The following is a 14073-nucleotide window of genomic DNA, read 5'->3' as shown; positions in this document are numbered from 1 at the left end:
CAAGGACTTACATTCCTGTGTGGTTCAGGGCCTTTAGGAGAGGACGAAAGAAAACAGTAGTAAATTGATGACAGCTATACTAAAGGGAGGAATGATGTTTAACTAGAATGACAGTGAAAATATCAAATGGAATGTCTTAAGTAAACCACAAGGAAAGTAAGACATTATCTAACCTCTCCTTGAATAAACGTCATCAAATACCTCACAAACTGCATAACAACATCCAGTAGAGAAGTGAAATCATTAGCATTTGCTTTCATCTCTCAGTACAGCCCTGGAGCAATTCCTGCATCACCACTCTCTGCAAGCAGCAAGCTATTTCTTTGAATCAACAGATAGGCTGCATACTCAAGACATTTGTTCTGTTCAGGTGAGATGTAATGCTTTGAGATATTTATAATTTCTAAACTGTTCTTGTGCATTTTTTAATAAATAAGACATTAAATGTTGTTTTGTTTAAAAAAATGCTTGCTGTCAGTACTCGAGGACTAGAACTTGCTAAAATCATCCAGAACTCTTGTTTCTATTTACTATATCCAAAGACTCCTAGAGAGGCATGTATATGTGTAGACAGGGTCAGGGTCAGTGGTATTGTGTCCAAAGTCAAATAGCTTTCCACGTTTCCCTATCTAGTGCTATATGTGAAGATTGAAGACTTCATCAAGGTGTCAGAGTCCTGCTGCCTTGTGATGCTATATTTAGTTTCAAATTACATAACACAACTTCAAGCACACTGGTTAATGCTTCGGGTATAATTTTATTATCAATGTGATAACAAATTTCTCCTTTGTTAGCTATGGGCTTCAGAGAAAGGATGAAAATGCAGCTTGTATTCTTTTGAATCTATTTTGCTGAAATTTGCCATGAAAACCAATTCATTCTGTTTCTTTAGAACTTTGTACGAAATGCTGATAATTCATTTGATAAGAATGTAAGTACAGTGCTGGTGTTGTTTTGTGGGTGCAGACAGCGAGGGAGAGTATTGTAACCCTTAATGCTTTCCCCATTTAAGTTACCCTGTTATAACAAAGTGCCAAACTGAAGCTGATCTCCCAAGGAAAAAATCAGAGCACAAATTATCAGTGGACGAAACAGGATAGTTTGAGAGAAAATAAAAGTTCTGCACTCTGAGAGAAAGGATTTAGGTGTAAAACTACATTGGAAATCCTTTTATTACAAACTTTAGGATTGTATCCTTTGGAGTTTAGAAGAGTCAGAGGGTGACTTAATTGAAACATCTAAGATCCTGAGGGGAATTGACCAGGTGAATGTTGAAAGGATGTTTACTGTTGTTGGATAATCTAGAACAAGGACTCATTTTTGAAAAAATAAGGCGGCACCCGTTTAAAACAGAGATGAGGAATCATTTTTCTCTCAGAGGGCTGTGAGTCTTTTGCATTCCCTTTCTCAAAGGTAGATAGATTCTTGATTACCAAGGGGACGGAAGATCATTGTGGGGGATGCAGGAATGTAGAGTTCAGTTGTGAGTCCTACTGTTGTTCCTTGCTTGTGCATTCATTACTGAGACCACATGCTTTTTATTTTGATTCCAGCTGCAGTCCTATTACCATCAGCAGAGGAACTGAAATCTCGGTAAGATAAACTGAATTATTCAATGGTGGTTTGTATGATTAATTACCCTATATAGTGTAAATATTATTTGTAAAAGATCTACTGTTTTCAGCAAAACTGTGCAAATATGAGCTGCTATGGATCATCATCATCATCAGCAACAGAATTGCACGCAGCCACAATCTGTAATCTTGTAACCTTGCACAGTTCTTACTCCTTCATTACCATGAGGCTAAATGATTCAATTGTACATGTAGAAGGACATCTCTGAAACACGAAAGTTATGCCTCTGATAAGATATAGGTCTACCTGCAGCAATCTATATTCAGAGCTAAGTGTTACACAATCGACAGAGTCTTGTAACCCCATCACAGTTAGTCAGGAATGGTAATGGACAATCAAAAAATAACTGCAAGGAATCACATTCCCAATCTCAACTGTACTTCAGATGTGAATACAAGAATGTAACTGATTGAAGGGTTTGCAAATATTCTTTATTGCCATCAGGGTAATAATTTCACTTCACATCCTCCTGCAGTTTCTGTGACAGTTTCCAGCTAATTTAGCGAGTTCCATGCTATATTAAGAAATGGCTGAGTGCACCAGATATAAATGAAGGACATGGGTTATGATGATATAAAATATTGATCTTTGAATTCCATTGGTTGACATAGTGCCTGGTACTTTCAAGAATGGAAATGGTTTTTAAAATGGTTCCAAAACACAGACGTGAAATGGATGTCACCTTAAGCACACACGCTGCTCAAATTTCATTAAACCGATGTGGATTGGACCAAAGGCAGTCTGAGCTGAAATTAACACTTTCTCCAAGTGAAATAAAATCAGTCAGAGATCTATAGGAAGCATGAGAAGGTCATCATCTCCTGTTTGATTTACACCATTATAAGAACATCAAATGCTGGATATGAAACATCTACCAGTATAACCAGGCTGGAAACAATAACCTCCATGGGCATGGGATATACAAACAATTTCTATTTGAAAGAAATTTTTGTCAGACCAAGGGAGATAGAATTAAGAATGTGAAAATGAGCATAGTTTGAGAAGACTCTCTCTCTTACAAGAAGAAAGTATCGAGTTTGACAAAACTGAGTGGAAGGAAGTGTTAAGAGAATTGACAACTTTAAAATTAAGTGCAACATTTGCTACAAGTGGTTCCATTCAGGAAATCACCGAATTAAAGTTGTTCTCAGGTTAAAGCCTCATGCCATGAGGACACCCAAGAGACTCTAAGCTGTATATTTTACTTTGTGTGTGTCCTGAAGGCCATATACTTATTAATCATTCATTTTCCTTGGAATTAGCAGTTAATAAATTTGCTTTTTATTTATTTCAAGGCAATTTTGTGATTGAAACCTTATTGCTTCTGGTAAAAGTAATTAACAACATTTTAATTAGAGAGCGTTATAGCCTTGTGCTAAAAAGAACTTAAACCTTTATTGTGACTAATATGTAAAGCTGAAATGAGGAGACCTGGTGCACCCCTCCTCACCTGTCATAACACTACTTTTTGGCTCTAATGCCAAAGATTTGCACACCCAGATCAAGCTGCTCTCTCAGATTAGCTGTTGGCCAATATATAATTGTCCTACAAAAACAAAGTTGCTGGAAAAGCTCAGCAGGTCTGGCAGCATCTGTGAAGGAAAAACACAGAGCTAACGTTTCGGGTCCGGTGACCTTTCCTCAGAACTGGGTCACTGGACCCGAAACGTTAACTGTTTTTCCTTCACAGATGTTGCCAGAGCTGCTGAGCTTTTCTAGCAACTTTGTTTTTGTTCCTGATTTACAGCATCCACAGTTCTTTTGGTTTTTATATAATTATCCTATCTGCCTTCTCCAATCATCAGTAAGTGACTGAAGATGCATTCAACTGTGCTATCAACTAAAAACAATCTTTTAACAATCTTCTCATAAGATTTACTTTGGATTCTGCCGGGACTACCCAACTTCAGTTGTTATTCTAAACTTGATCATGATATGAACACGGTCTAAATTCTGGAAGAGATGACAGTAACTGCTTTTGTCATCAAGGTGGCACAGTCAACAGGGATCAAAATGAAGATTCTTTAGGAGTTGTTAGTCAATCATCAAAGCCAACAGGAGTTATTTTGAGTGGTAACATCAATCCAAATATCTTCTGCTCTTACATCAGTGATATTGCCTCCAACCATTACAGTATCATTCCTGACAGATCCACAATATTCACTGTTTCTAATTCAACAACTCTGTGCAAAAGTGATGGTTGAAATGACAAGTAAGAATGACAATTGGGTAAAATCCTTGGCTCAGTGGTAGCACATATATAAATAATTCAGAAGGTTGCAGGTTGATGCTGCTTCCAGAGTCTTAGAGGCATGGGGACAGGAATAGCCCTCAAACCTCTCATGCAATTCAGTTAGTTCAATTCTAGTTACCCAACTTTGATGTTTATTTTTTGTTAATGCTATTGTTTTGTTACGATGACATGCCCTTTTAAGGGGCAACTTTCAACCTGAAAAGAATTATTAACCTGTATTTATCTCACGCCTTGTAGTCAATCTGCAAGCAGCCAAAGTAGATATCATTAGACAATATTTAGCCTCCCAGTGAATACTGCCTCTGTATAGTATTAACTTCAATTAAAGAACACATTTTTATTTCACTAATATTGTATATGATTGGTACATTTGGGCTTTAAAAAAGATGACTGTAACTTGGTGACCACTGCGGCAGCGGTCAATACTTTATACTGTTGAAGCTAAATGCTGCAGACTGAGCTGGGAAAAAGAACATATCCCATAGCAGCTCCTAAAAATGAAAGTAAGCCTGAAAAAAAGCATTTTTTTTTGTTGGCTTTCATTTTTGAAGGTTTGCAGGCATTTTACCACCTAAATCATTGTCTTGTGGTTGGAGTTTAAGTAAACTGAGAGAAAAAACATCAGAAAACTCAACAAAGCCTTCACTACAGTCAAGCAGCAACGTAAAGGTAGCAGTCATTAAAGAGACAACAAATCAAAGCTTAATGAACTTTAAAGAGCTGGAAGAAACTTGGGTTGGTGACAAAGCTTGAGACTTGATTAAAAGTCCTTCAAAAAATTAAAAGGTAACTGCAAAATTTCCAAAACTCAGTTGGAAGGCAACAAATTTCTTCTCTGTGTTTATTTTATTCTAACAATGCTTCAAGTGTATTTTTCTATCTCAATACTTCTGAACCAGGTAAATAGGCCATTAAAATTAAAATTTCTACAGGCAGTGAAGGCAGCCACATACTGAATAAGTCAGGTCTGCACAACAACAATCTTTAAAACCGGATAAGATGTGGTCAACACTTGCGGATCAATTATGAAGAAACCACAACTTATGCCTGGAATTCATATACTTTAGACAACAGATGACAGAGATCATTGACCCATTCATAAGTAGAAACAGAGACAACGATGTGATTACAACTTTACAGAAGTAGACCTGGCCAACAGGATAATCAAGCCCATTTGATTTGATTTGATTTGATTTATTGTTACCTAAGTAAGTGAAATGTTTTGTTTTGCATGTAGTTCAGGTCGATCATAACATACAAGGACATACAGATCATAGGGCGTTTAACAGGACAAGGTTACGGCTGCACAGGAGGTGCACAAGAGCAAGATCGACATTAGTTTGAAATTAGGCAGGTCCATTCAGCAGTCTAATAACAACGGGGAAGAAGCTGTTCTTGAACCTGATGGTACATATGTTTAAGCTTCTGTATCTTCTGCCTGATGGAAGAGTTTGGAAGAGATATTAGCGTGGTGGGAGGGTCTTTGATGATATTGGCTGCCTTTCCACAGGAATGAGAAGTGTAGATGAAGTCCATGGATAGGAGGCTGGTTTGCGTGATGGTCTAGGCTGTGTTCACAACTTTCTGTAGTTTCTTATGTTCCTGGATACAGCAGCTGCTCTAGCAAGCCATTATGCACACATATAGAATGCTTTCTATGGTGCCTCTGTAAAAGTTGGTGAGAGTCCTTGTGGACATGTCGAATTTCCTAAGCCTCCTGAGGAAGAAGAGGTGTTGTTGTTCCTCCTTAACCATTGTATCCACGTGGAGAGGACAGAACAGATTGTTAGTTATCGTCATTCCTAGAAACTTGATGCTCACAAACCGAGCTCCATTGATGTAGATAGGGCACATCCTCCTCCTTTTCCTCCTGAAGTCAATGATCAGTTCTTTAGTTTTTCTGACATTGAGGGAGAGATTGTTATCTTTGGACCACGGCACCAAGCATTCTTTCCCCTTGTGATACCTCATGATAGCATCTAATCCAGTAGAAGCATTCTAAATTGATATTTTAGACCAAATCTGAAGTTACATCATGGAAGCATGACTACAAAGCAGATGCAAGTACAAAGTCATACTAATGGGGAGACAGCCTATAGGCTATGTGTAATTTGTCCACCACTGGCATGATGGCCAATGCAGGCACACCTAGTAAACAATGACAATGATACGACAACATACATACTCCAATAAATTGCCCAATTTTCAAAACTGTATGTGAGACATGCACTACCAAATGACATTGGAAGTACCCAGGCAGAAAGCAAAGACTAGAACAATGCCAATGAGAGTCTCAGAGACCAGGCAGGTACACATTCTAACCAAACGGCTTCCAAATAGGTTCCACAAACTGTCTAGCCAATCTACAACATCAGATGAGGAAGGTGATCAGTGCATGATTATTCAAGGTGAGCACACATTCACCATAGCAAAAGTCAGAGAATCTATTAGTATAAAGTACCAGCAGAAACCTTTGCCACCCTCCAAATTGTATGCCCACAGTTGCAGGGTCAGCATTATCTATATGAAAACCTAGATACCAGTGCAGATACAAACATCTCTGCACGTCACATACTGGAATGTGTATATTTGATATGATAAATGATTATTCATTCCACAACTATTAAATTAACTGCAAGCAAAGGTTCAGCGATTCCATTCCTGAGGTCTATTAGACTAAAATGTACTGATAAAAACTGCCCTGGCCACCAGATACTTGATGTTGTGATTACCATAGGCCCATTGTTTGCAAGCCTTTAACATGCAAGGACCTGACCTTGGTCACCATCCATGGTATTGTCAAGACCATAGTGAGGAGCACAGTCCAAAAGCAGCAATGTTGAAAACCCTGTACTTACACTGGGGGATGTTCACCCAACTCTGACAGGCAGATCATCAATCAACTGGCTACACAGCACAAACTGAACCGAATATGTATATCTGTTCCAAATGTATGCACTCTATCATATTGTAGAATTAATGCAGCATTAGCTTTTGGTAGATAATTGTGAACAATCCTCATTAATATTCCTAAGAGCACATGATACATTGCTTGAAAAACAGGAAGTTGAAAAACGTACATGCAGGTAATGAATTACCCAAGTTGAACAGCAAACAGAAAGTTTGAATACATCATCCAACTGGTGACACATGGAATTCAGCGGAAAACATCAGCAAATGAAGATCATATCAGCACAAACACCAAATGGCATTTGCAAGATTAGGACAATACCACAACCAGAAACACCAAACAATCCAGTTGTGACTAAGAGATGGTCTATGCCACGACTCAAACAAAATCAACATTCTGAAAATGTACACCAGCCTCCAGCAAAAATCACTGTAACTAAATAAAAACTAAACATGGCGGATGTTGGATTCTCACTCGGCAGCGGCAAATTTCCAAATTAAACCTCATTAGTGCTTGTTAAATGCCTTGTTAACAGCCCTTGTTAATCTTCTTCCTGCTTACCCTGACGGTGGCATTGATCCAGCTGGCGATCTCTGACCACACTGGCATGGCATGCTGGCATGACCTCTTCTGCTTGTCCTCCAGGAAGAGGACTTCTCTGCTCCTCACCAGCCCATCCCCGAGGACCCTCTCAGAGAAGCAAGGTACCAGCTTCTCCCCCGCCATCTCCCCTCACTCCTTTCACAGCAGAGCACAGCAACCTCTTGATGGCTGTACTCCTGCACTTTCACAGTGGGCTTGGGAAGATTGCATTGTGAAAAGGGATGCTGGGCCTAGGGAGGACGTCCACTGAGCAACGGTGTGTTGCTCAGGGAACAGCACGTGGTAGGGTGGGTGGTAATTGGATGTGATTCTTGCTGGGAGCGCTCAAATGACAATTAATATAATGAGTTGGTAAGATTTGGTAAGACAAGATGCTCAGCATTATGACAAGAATCACTCCATAAAACGTGATACAACACACACTTTGCCAACTTGCCATGAGATTCAGCCAATGTTATTTTTGTTTGTGACTGTGTAAGTAGTTTGATATTTTAAAGGTGATGTTTTAGTTAGGAGAAAAGACACCTTTGAGGGGCATATTTTAAATTGTTGTCAATTGTTACTACCTGGACAGAGTATGATGTATTACCTGCATGACATGTAAGCAGTTGGAGTCTTCAGCAAAGGAAAGAGGAATGTATTATCTACCTGTGAAAAATATAATCATTAAGTTTTGTAAATTTCAATTCAGACAACATCTTTCTGGGATTGAGAGTTTTGAGGCTTTCACAAAAAGGAACCTTGAGATTTTAATTCTACAACGCAAACTAGAATCATAGAATTCCTACAGTGTGGAACCAGACCATTTGGCCCATCAAGTCACACCAACTCTTCAAACAGCATCCCATCTGGATCCAGTCCTCTATCCCTGCATTTCCCATGGATAATCCACCCAACTACACATCCCTGGACTACGAGAGGAAACCAGAACACCCAGCAGAAATAACAAGGTGTAGAGCTGGATGAACACAGGAGGCCAAGCAGCATCAGAGGAGCAGGAAAGCTCAAGAAGGGTCTAGGCCCGAAACGTCAGCTTTCCTGCTCCTCTGATGCTGCTTGGCCTGCTGTGTTCATCCAGCTCTACACCTTGTTATCTCAGATTCTCCAGCATCTGCAGTTCCTACTATCTCTGACACCCAGCAGAAACCTATGCAGATGCAGGGAGAATGTGCAAACTCCACACATCGAACCCAGGTTGTTGTGAGGCAACAGTGCTAACCACTGAACTACAGTGCTGCCCAATTTGTCTGGAATATTCCTAGTTATGGCTGCCCAAAACATACTGCCATAAAATATATCTATCCAGTGCCTTCACCCACGGATTTAGTTCTGTTTTACCCATCCGCTCCCAAATTACCTCACTGAAATAAAGCAACCCAATGCCATAGTTCTAGACAGGCCGACAGTACCCACTAGCTTTTTAATGCAGGAACATCAAAATTCTGTACGCTTTGACATTGACTCGAATAAAATTTGAATTGAACCCTCTAGTTGTAGCTGTGTGAAATGATAGAACAACATGAGAAGACAGGAATGATTGAAATAAATGGTAAAGCCATTCAGTTCATCGTGCTGGAATCATTTCCATTGCATTGCTACCCTGTCAGTAATCCATATCACGACTTTTCAAATGCAGCAGATTTGGACACTTTTGTGAAAAATAGTTTACCAAACACTCATCTTATTGCATCGCTCACTCAAATAAATCTTAAACAAGCTTTAGTTCATTGGACCCAAACATGAATTTTATGGTCAAATATTTTTTGGTTGAGTTATTCTTAGTCTAATGGAAAAGTTTACAGAAAATGTCTGAAACTGATGAATGTAATAACATTTCTCATTCCAATTCTTTAATAGGGATTGATCCTGAGAAAATGGTATTGGAAATAAACCTGAAAATGGAGGATGAGAAACCTTTCTATATTGAAGTGACTTCGCTGAAAGGAGTGAGTTTAACCACTGAGAGTGAAATACAATCTCATATTCAACATGATAAATCCAGTTCAACAGACCTGCCAGATACTGCAGTTGAACTCATAACTATTGCTCCAGTTTCTACGGACAGTGTAACAGATCAAGAGAATGATAATGTATCTTTGTGCACTGTACCTGAGATTAAAATCAATATTGATAGGACCCAAGTTAAAGTTGTATCCTTCTCAGACAACAGCAATAATGTCTTCTTTAACTGTGCCAATGACTGTCCAACAACCTGCAACAAGAGAAGTGGTGACTTTCAGAATATCTTGAGGACATTCTCTCCAGATGATAACATCATTGAAACAATTGCAGGAAAAACAATGGATGATAAAAACAGCAACCAGTCCAATCTAGCAGGGCTAAACCCAGAAATGACACAGGAACTGACTGATACCAAGGAGTCCCAATGCTCTAGAAACTGTAGAAGTTGCTGTACAACATTCGTCTGTAGCCTTGTTTCTGTGGGTTTGGTGTTCCTTTCACCATTAATAGTCACTGGGTATTTTTTATATGAACTTTTCAGCTGTGTATCTAAGTGTAAGGACACCTGTCCTACTTAACCCTCTGCTGCTTCTTGTGCATATTCAGGCATTTGTTTCTCAGTGTACTGGTTTGTCGAAAACTACTATGTCCTTATTTTGTCTTCTGTCTTTACATGATAATAGCTATTGATAATTGCAATGAAGGCATGATATAATTGATGGATTTCCAAAAAATGGCATAAAATTAGATAAATATTAGACTATTGTATTTTAAATTGTTTGTTATAATCTAATTAGTAACAGATAGCCTGTGAATCATCATGTTACCATTGATAATGTGAAAAACCCTTCATGAAAACTGATGAAATACCATTGCCAATGGGTGAGAATTCACTTTGTGATTATAAATATCTTTTATATCTCACTACTGACCATGACATAATCTATTTATATTACTTACCGAGTACTTTCAACTGAATAAATAAGTATGTTGATCTTTTAATTGATAATTAAGCCATAAACTTCACATTTCAATTCTCCACATTGCTCCCACTTTGACCGTTCTGTCCTTATTCTTCTGCAGTGTTGTATTGAAGCTCAACACAGGCTTGAGGCACAACAGTTTATCTTTTGACCAAGCACTGTACAGTCTTTTTGACTCAACGTTGAATTCTAACAACTTCATAGAGAATCCCTACAGTGTGGAAACAGGCTCTTCAGCCCAACAGGTCAGCACTGACCTTCAGAGCATCCCACTCAGACCCATCCCCCTATAACCCACCTAATCTACATATCCCTGAACACTACAGGAAATTTAGCATGGGCAATCCACCTAGGCTGCACATCTTTGGACTGTGGGAGGAATCCAAAGCAGCCGGAGGAAACCCACACAGACACAGGGAGAATGTGCAAACTCCACACAGTGGAATCAAACCTGGGCCCTGGCACTGTGAGGCAGCAGTGCTAACCACTGAGCCACCATAGCACCCCAACTCTCTGCCTCCGTCTTGTTCCTTTCTTTACTGATTCTATCTTGTTGTGCTTTTTCCTTATCTCTTAATTTTTAATCTGGACAGTTGCTATGCAGTCATTCACATTTCATCTGGACACATTAGGTGGAATTTTATAGGGCCTTGAACAATCTGGGCTATGGCAAAACATCTGAGAGAATCGAAAAGAGTGAGGCCTTTCTCCATGTCTTGGCGTTACGATGATTTCTGGCTAGTAGCAAGAAGCCAATTAAATGGAATTATAGTTTATTGTAAAACTAATTAACTGCACTTCTCACCTCAGTAATATGCAACTTCCTATCCTATCCATGAGGAAATGATGCTGTAACTTCTTGATATAGCAGTCTGAGTTGGTGACTCCAGCTTGCTGTTTGCTCCTAAGGGCTTCCATTGGATACCTGGCTCTAGCGACTCAGGATATGCTCCTTGAGCAGCGACCGTGCACACATCACATCCACGGATAATGGCATTGGATATTTGCCAGCCTATATACATCATTATGGCATTTCCCTGATCCACTTACAGTACGCTTCTGCAATTTAAAGCTGTGCCTCAGGGTGCACCAGCAGCTATTATTGCAATGCTGCACTCAGGGACAGGCTATATCTCTATGCTGTTCATTTACTCTCTTAGAGTTCAATCTTTTTGCATGTTCACAGCACCTTTACCTGGCTTTGCCAATTTTCACTTTGTCCCCTCTCAGAGCTACCAGGCTCACAGTATTTTTGTTTTGCGTTGGCATTTAGCACAGACACAAAGCCTGGCAGCTTACCATGCTTGCCAGCAGTCTGCAGTCAAGTAAAGGGAGACAGCTTTCAGACAAGGGGTTCCAGCACAGCACGGATAGCCTCCGAAACCGGTCCAGGGGTTTGAACACTCTCAGTCAGTTACATGGCGTGATCAGGATCTTAACCTTGTAAGAGGTCAGGAGCCAAAGGTTGAGCAGCCCATCACCCATCTCGTCTCTTTCTGCCCTCTTGTGGGCTGTTTTCTCCTAGAATGACTGAAAGAGATGAAAGTGGGTGTTATTTGGTGCAGCTGAACGAAAAGTGTCTAGTTGTCCCGAGTGAGTGAATAGACAGTGCAGAGCCCATCAGCGTTAAAGGCGTTGGGGATTCAGGTGGTGAGAACAAATAAGGGAAAATGTTGCAGGCAGTAGTGAAAATCACAGAGTCATAGAGTCACACAGCACAGAAACAGACCTCAACCATGATGTCAAGATATCCCAATCTGACCTAGTCCCCATTTGCCAGCATTTGGCCCATATCCCTCTAAACCCTTCCTATTCATATACCCATGCAGATGCCTTTTAAATGTTGTAATTATACCCGCAGCTCATTCCATACATGCACCACCCTCTGTGTGAAAAAGTTGTCCATCAGATCCTTTTTAAATATTCCCCCTCTCACCTTAAACCTATGTCCTCCACTTTTGGACTCCCCCACCCTAGGAAAAAGACCTTGGCTGTCCATGCCCCTCATGATTTTATAAACCTCTATAAAGCCACCCCTCAGCCTCTGAGGCTCCAGAGACAATAGTCCCAACTTTATTCAGCCTCTCGCTGTAGCTCAAACCCTCCAATTGCGGCAACATCCTTGTACGTCTTTTCTGCACTCTCTCAAGTTTAACAAATCTTTCCTACAGAAAGGTGACAAAATTGTATGCAGTATTCCTAAAGTGAAAGAGCTTGAGCCTTGGTGGGATGTGGGTGCAGTGCAGATATAGTTTAAGGAGGCAGAGAGAAGATGTTACCTATCCTTTGGAGCACAGAAGACCATTGACTTCTTCCTACACTAATGGGCATTCCTAAAAATGGCTGAAACTGCACTGACCTGGGTAAGAACCTTGGACCAGGCTGACAGGGTGTGGTGACCCAGCCTCTTCCGCAAGTCCAGAGAGAACAGCACAGCTCTTCTCTCCATCACCCTATCCACCAAGACTTACAGATCCCTGTCCCCAGTGCAAAGCACCAAATTCCCCTTATCCACCATGTCAGGCAAATGTCACAGGGCGTGCAGGGCAGCTCTGGACTGACAGCATTTGTCCAGGTGCACATTGGACTTTTAAAGATGGTGCCTTCACTAGGGATGCTGGTCCATTCTGGAATATGCCAGCAGTGGCAAGTTCTTCCAGGTACAGTGATTGATGGAATTGAGCTAGCATTGGACTTTATCATCAACTCAGGATGAGAGTTGGTAGCTAATGATGCAAGTTTAGGACAACGGCATGATAAAACTCATGGAGAGAAACCCTCCATGAGCTCAACAAAACCTACACAGTCAAAAAAGTAAGCTTCAACACATTACCACTCTCTTTAGCACCATGCTATCTTTTGTAATTTAATCTCACTTGCTCTCCACCCTATTACAAATCTTCCATCTTATTCCTGCCTTTCCCTTCTTCCACTGGCTCAATCTCTTGTTGTTATCCACCTGTATCACATGCACCAATTCTGGACGAGTTTCATTCAGGAATTGGTCAATATTAAAACTCCTGAAGTGAAGCATTCCGAGTGTCCTTGAAGTGCTTCCTCAGACTGCTGTTGCGGCACACCTCAGACTTGAGCTCTCCACAGATTCACTTTAGGAAGCAAGTGTCAAGTGTTTGGCCTATGTGACCAGCCCAATTCAGTTGTGACTGTCTCAGTATGGTGTGGATGTTTGACCTATCAGTTTGTGTGAATGAATGGAAGAAACAAGCACAAATGAAACTCTTTATTTCTCACTCTGCACCTAATTTTACCCTAATTTGTTTATTTACTGTTCTCTCATTCCACTACTTGTTCTTAATCATTAAATCTCATTAGTCGCTGCTGAGACCTCACCCTGCTTACCAGAGTACTCAGGCACAGTAAGTTAAAGGCAGTCTCTGATACCAGTTCAGAGGCTTGGAAATTATCACAGAGTGTGAGTGTTTCGGAGTGGAAAATATCACTTTGAATTTCAGTCAGTGTGGGGATTTAAAATAATAAATTCATGGGATGTGGTTGTTGCTGGCATGGCTAGCATTATTTACAGATGTCTGGACCTAGGTTCTCAGCCATTCCAGCTGGCAACTAATAGTCAACCACCTTGTTGTGGGTCTGTAGTCACATGTAGGCTAGACCAGGTAAGGATGGCAGATTCCACCCCCACCCCTCAAAGAAATTACGACAATCGATGGCAGTTTCATGGTCACCATTACTGAGAGTACCATTCA

General features: G+C 40.4%; 1 long non-coding RNA gene across 1 annotated transcript; it reads left to right on the top strand.

The window, feature by feature from the left end:
- The first annotated feature begins 260 nt into the window (after positions 1-260).
- LOC109926890 lies at positions 261-10289 on the top strand. The gene is made up of 3 exons (XR_002260245.2): positions 261-370; positions 1554-1593; positions 9261-10289. It is a non-coding gene; the product is annotated as an uncharacterized LOC109926890 (long non-coding RNA).
- Positions 10290-14073: the final 3784 nt, after the last annotated feature.

This window comes from Rhincodon typus, chromosome 12, assembly GCF_021869965.1.
Source record: "Rhincodon typus isolate 14 chromosome 12, sRhiTyp1.1, whole genome shotgun sequence".
Classification (NCBI taxonomy): domain Eukaryota; kingdom Metazoa; phylum Chordata; class Chondrichthyes; order Orectolobiformes; family Rhincodontidae; genus Rhincodon; species Rhincodon typus.
This window is presented reverse-complemented; position numbering and strand designations above follow the sequence as displayed.